Raw genomic sequence first — 6,221 nt, 5'->3', positions numbered from 1 at the left:
CCACCGACGTACTTCTTTTGCCTATATATACTCTTATGCCCTAAAAACTTCCAGGAGATCCACGAAACCACTTTTCCACTGCCGCAACCTTCTGTACCCGTGATATCCCATCTGGGGACCTTTTTTGGTGATCTGCCGGAGGGGGAATCGATCACGGAGGGCTTCTACATCAACACCATAGCCTCTCTGATGATGTGTGAGTAGTTTACCACAGACCTTCGGGTCCATAGTTATTAGCTAGATGGCTTCTTCTCTCTCTTTGGTTCTCAATACAAAGTTCTCCTCGATGTTCTTGGAGATCTATTTGATGTAATATTCTTTTGCAGTGTGTTTGCCGAGATCCGATGAATTGTGGATTTATGATCAAGTTTATCTATGAACAATATTTGGTTCTTCTCTGAATTCTTATATGCATGATTTGATATCTTTCCAAGTCTCTTCGAATTATCGGTTTAGTTTGGCCTACTAGATTGATCTTTCTTGCAATGGGAGAAGTGCGTAGCTTTGGGTTCAATCTTGCGGTGTTCGATCCCAGTGACAGAAAGGGAACCGATACTTATTGTATTGTTGCCATCGAGGATAAAAAGATGGGGTTTATATCATATTGCTTGAGTTTATCCCTCTACATCATGTCATCTTGCGTAAAGCATTACTCTGTTCTTATGAACTTAATACTCTAGATGCATGCTGGATAGTGGTCGATGTGTGGAGTAATAGTAGTAGATGCAGAATTGTGTCGGTCTACTTAACACGGACGTGATGCCTATGTTCATGATCATTGCCTAGATATTCTCATAATTGTGCGCTCTTCTATCAATTGCTCGGCAATAATTTGTTCATCCACCGTAATACATGCTATCATGAGAGAAGCCACTAGTGAAACCTATGGCCCCCGGGTCTATTTCATATCATATAAGCTTCCTATCTACAATTCTAGTTTACTATTTATTTTATTTTGCAATCTTTACTATTCAATCTATAAAACAAAAATACCAAAATATTTATCTTATTATCTTTATCAGATCTCACTTTGCAAGTGGCTGTGAAGGGATTGACAACCCCTTTATTGCATTGGTTGCAAGGTTCTTGATTGTTTGTGCAGGTACTAGGCGACTTGCGTGTAATCTCCTACTGGATTGATACCTTGGTTCTCAAAAACTGAGGGAAATACTTACACTACTTTGCTGCATCACCCTTTCCTCTTCAAGGGAAAACCAATGCATGCTCAAGAGGTAGCAAGAAGGATTTCTGGCGCCGTTGCCGGGGATATCTACGCTCAAGTCAAGACATACCAAGTACCCATCACAAACTCTTCTCCCTCGCATTACATTATTTGCCGTTTGCCTCTCGTTTTCCTCTCCCCCACTTCACCTTTGCTGTTTTATTTGCCCCTTTTTCTGTTTGCCTCCTTTTCGCTCGCTTCTTGTGTGATTGTGTGTTGGATTGATTGTTTGTCATGATGGCTCAAGAAAATACTAAATTATGTGAGTTTTCCAATACCAACAACAATGAATTTATTAGCACTCCGATTGCTCCTATCACCGATGCTAAATCTTGTGAAATTAATGCTATTTTGTTGAATCTTGCCATGAAAGATCAATTTTCTGGCCTTCCTAGTGAAGATGTCGCTACCCATCTAAACAACTTTGTTGATTTGTGTGATATGGAAAATAAGAAAGATGTGGATAATGATATTATTAAATTGAAGCTATTTCCGTTTTCTCTTAGAGATTGTGCTAAAACTTGGTTCTCTTCTTTGCCTAAAAATAGTATTGATTCATGGAATAAGTGTAAAGATGCTTTTATCTCTAAGTATTTTACTCCTGCTAGGATCATGTCTCTGAGAAACGATATTATGAATTTTAAGCAACTTGATCATGAACATATTGCACAAGCTTGGGAGAGGATGAAATTAATGATACGTAATTGCCCTACACATGGTTCGAATTTATGGATGATTATACAATTTTTTATGCCGGATTGAATTTTGCTTCTAGAAATATTTTAGATTCGGCTGCGGGAGGCACTTTTATGGAAATCACTTTAGGAGAAGCTACTAAACTCCTAGATAATATTATGGTTAATTATTCTCAATGGCATACTGAAAGATCCACTAGTAAAAAGGTTCATGTGATTGAAGAGATTAATGTTTTTAGTGGAAAGATGGATGAACTTATGAAATTGTTTGCTAATAAGAGTGTTTCTTCTGATCCTAATGATATGCCTTTGTCTACTTTTATTGATAATAATAATGAATCTATGGATGTGAATTTTGTTGGTAGGAACAATTTTGGTAACAACACGTATAGAGGAAATTTTAATTCTAGACAGTTTCCTAATAATTCCTCTAATATCTATGGTAATTCCTACAACAACTCTTATGGAAATTTTAATCAGATGCCCTCTAATTTTGAGACTAGTGTTAAATAATTTATAAATTCACAAAAGAATTTCAATGCTTTGATTGAAGAAAAATTGCTTAAGATTGATGAGTTGGCTAAGAACATGGATAGAATTTCTCTTGATGTTGATTCTTTGAAACTTAGATCTATTCCACCTAAGCATGATATCAATGAGTCTCTCAAAGCCATGAGAATTTCCATTGATGAATGCAAAGAAAGAACCACTAGGGTGCGTGCTGAAAAAGATTGCTTTGTAAAAGCATGTTCTTCTAGTTTTCATGATAATAATGATGAAGATCTAAAAGTGATTGATGTGTCTCCTATCAAATCTTTGTTTTCCAATATTAATCTTGATAAAGATGGGACTAGAGATGAGTCAACTTTAGTTAAAAGGTGTCCCAATGATTCAAAGTTTTTAGATCTTGATGCTAAAATTAATAAAAGTGGGATTGAAGAGGTCAAAACTTTACATAGCAATGAACCCACTATTTTGGATTTCAAGGAATTTAATTATGATAATTGCTCTTTGATATATTTTATTTCCTTGTTGCAATCCGTGTTAAATTCTCCTCATGCTTATGATCAAAATAAGACTTTCACTAAACATATCGTTGATGCTTTAATAAAATCTTATGAAGAAAAGCTTGAACTAGAAGTTTCTATCCCTAGAAAACTTTATGATGAGTGGGAACCTACTATTAAAATTAAGATTAAAGATTATGAATGATATGCTTTATGTGATTTGGGTGCTAGTGTTTCCATGATTCCAAAAACTTTGTGTGATGTGTTAGGTTTCCGTGAATTTGATGATTGTTCTTTAAATTTGCACCTTGCGGATTCCACCATTAAGAAACCTATGGGAAGGATTAATGATATTCGTATTATTTCAAATAGGAATTATGTGCCCGTAGATTTCATTGTTCTTGATATAGATTGCAATCTTACATGTCCTACTATTCTTGGTAGACCTTTCCTTAGAACGATTGGTGCAATTATTGACATGAAAGAAGGAAATATTAGATTCCAATTTCCATTAAGGAAAGGCATGGAACACTTTCCTAGAAAGAAAATTAAATTACATTATGAATCTATTATGAGAGCCACTTATGGATTGCATACCAAAGATGACAATACCTAGATCTATTCTTGCTTTTATGCCTAGCTAGGGGCGTTAAACGATAACGCTTGTTGGGAGGCAACCCAATTTTATTTTTGTTCCTGTTTAGTAATAAATAAATCATCTATCCTTTTTTATGATTGTGTTTTTTTATGTTTTAATAAGTGTTTGTGCCAAGTAAAGCCTTTAGGATCTTCTTGGGTGATTGTTGTTTGATCTTGCTGATAAAAACAGAAAGTATGCACTCACGAGAATAATTTTCATTTTTACCAGAGAGGGATAAAATACCAATTCCAACTTCAGTAGATCAATATACAAATTATTTAGGTCGTCCTAAGTTTTCAGAACTTTTGGAGTTACAGAAGTATTCGAAACCTCTAGATTGCTACAGACTGTTCTGTTTTTGACAGATTCTGTTTTTTGTGTGTTGTTTGCTTATTTTGATGAATCTATGGATAGTATCGGGGGGTATGAACCATAGAGAAGTTGGAACACAGTAGGTTTGACACCAATATTAAAAAATGAGTTCATTATAGTACGTTAAAGTGGTGGTTTGTTTTCTTATACTAACGGAGCTCATGAGATTTTCTGTTGAGTTTTGTGTTGTGAAGTTTTCAAGTTTGTGGGTAAAGATTTGATTGATTTTGGAACAAGGAGTGGAAAGATCCTAAGCTTGGGGATGCCCAAGGCACCCCAAGGTAAAATTCAAGGACAACCAAAAGCCTAAGCTTTGGGATGCCCTGGAAGGCATCCCCTCTTTCGTCTTCATCTATCAGTAACTTTACTTGAGGCTATATTTTTATTCACCACATGATATGTGTTTTGCTTGGAGCGTCTTGTATGATTTGAGTCTTTGCTTTTTAGTTCACCACAATCATCCTTGCTGTACACACCTTTTGGGAGACACACACATGAATTGGAATTTATTAGAATACTCTATGTGCTTCACTTATATCTTCTGAGCTAGATAATTTTGCTCTAGTGCTTCACTTATATCTTTTTAGAGAAAAGTGGTGGTTTTGTTTTATAGAAATTATTGATCTCTCATGCTTCAATTATATTATTTTGAGAGTCTTTTAGAACAGCATGGTAATTTTCTTTGGTTATGAAATTAGTCCTAATATGATAGGCATCCAAGATGGGTATAATAAAAACTTTCATATAGAGTGCATTGAATACTATGAGAAGTTTGATACTTGATGATTGTTTTGAGATATGAAGATGGTGATATTAGAGTCATGCTAGTTGAGTATTTGTGAATTTGATAAATACTTATATTGAGGTTTTCAAGTCCCGTAGCATGCACGCATGGTAACCGTTGTGTAACAAATTTGAAGCATGAGGTATTTCTTTGATTGTCCTCCTTATGAGTGGCGGTCGGGGACGAGCGATGGTCTTTTCCTACCAATCTATCCCCCTAGGAGCATGCACATAGTGCTTGGTTTTTGATGACTTATAGATTTTTGCAATAAGTATGTGAGTTCTTTATGACTAATGTTGAGTCCATGGATTATACACACTCTCACCCTTCCATCATTGCTAGCCTCTTCGGTACCATGATTGCCCTTTCTCATCTCGAGAGTTGGTGCAAACTTCGTCGGTGCATCCAAACCCTGTGATATGACACGCTCTATCACACATAAGCCTCCTTATATCTTCCTCAAAACATCCACCATACCTACCTATTATGGCATTTCCATAGCCATTCCGAGATATATTGCCATGCAACTTTCCACCGTTCTATTTTATTATGACATGCTTCATCATTGTCATATTGCCTTGCATGATCATGTAGTTGACATCGTATTTGTGGCAAAGCCACTGATACATCTCCAACGTATCTATAATTTTTGATTGCTCCATGCTATTATATTATCTATTTTGGATGTTAATGGGCTTTATTCTACACTTCTATATCATTTTTGGGACTAACCTACTAATCGGAGGCCCAACCCAAATTGTTGTTCTTTTTTGCCTATTTTAGGGTTTCGAAGAAAAGGAATATCAAACGGAGTCCAAACGGAATGAAACCTTCGGGAACGTGATTTTCTCAACAAACGTGATCCAGGAGACTTGGAGTGGCCGTCAAGAAACACGGGAGGAAAGCACGAGGCAAGGGGGTGCGCCCTCCGCCCTCGTGGGCTCTCCGTTGCTACACCGACGTACTTCTTCCTCCTATATATATCCACGTACCCCCAAACATCCAGGATCACCACGAAAACCTAATTCCACCGCCGCAACCTTCTGTACTCAAGAGATCCCATCTCGGGGCCTTTTTCGGAGCTCCACTGGAGGGGGCATTGATCATGGAGGGCCTCTACATAAACTCCATGGCCTCTCCGGTGATATGTGAGTAGTTTACTTCAGACCTACGGGTCCATAGTTATTAGCTAGATGGCTTCTTCTCTCTCTTTGGATCTCAATACAAAGTTCTCCTCGATTTTCTTGGAGATCTATACGATGTAATCTTATTTTGCGGTGTGTTTGTCGAGATCCGATGAATTGTGGGTTTATGATCCAGTTTATCTATGAACAATATTTGATTCTCCTCTGAATTCTTTTATGTATGATTGGTTTATCTTTGCAAGTCTCTTCGAATTATCAGTTTGGTTTGGCCTACTAGATTGACCTTTCTTGCAATGGGAGAAGTGCTTAGCTTTGGGTTCAATCTTGCGGTGTTCGATCCCAGTGACAGAAAGGGA

This window comes from Triticum dicoccoides, chromosome 3A (assembly GCF_002162155.2).
Source record: "Triticum dicoccoides isolate Atlit2015 ecotype Zavitan chromosome 3A, WEW_v2.0, whole genome shotgun sequence".
NCBI lineage: Eukaryota > Viridiplantae > Streptophyta > Magnoliopsida > Poales > Poaceae > Triticum > Triticum dicoccoides.
The sequence above is the reverse complement of the archived record's forward strand: the minus strand, read 5'-3'. Positions refer to the sequence as shown.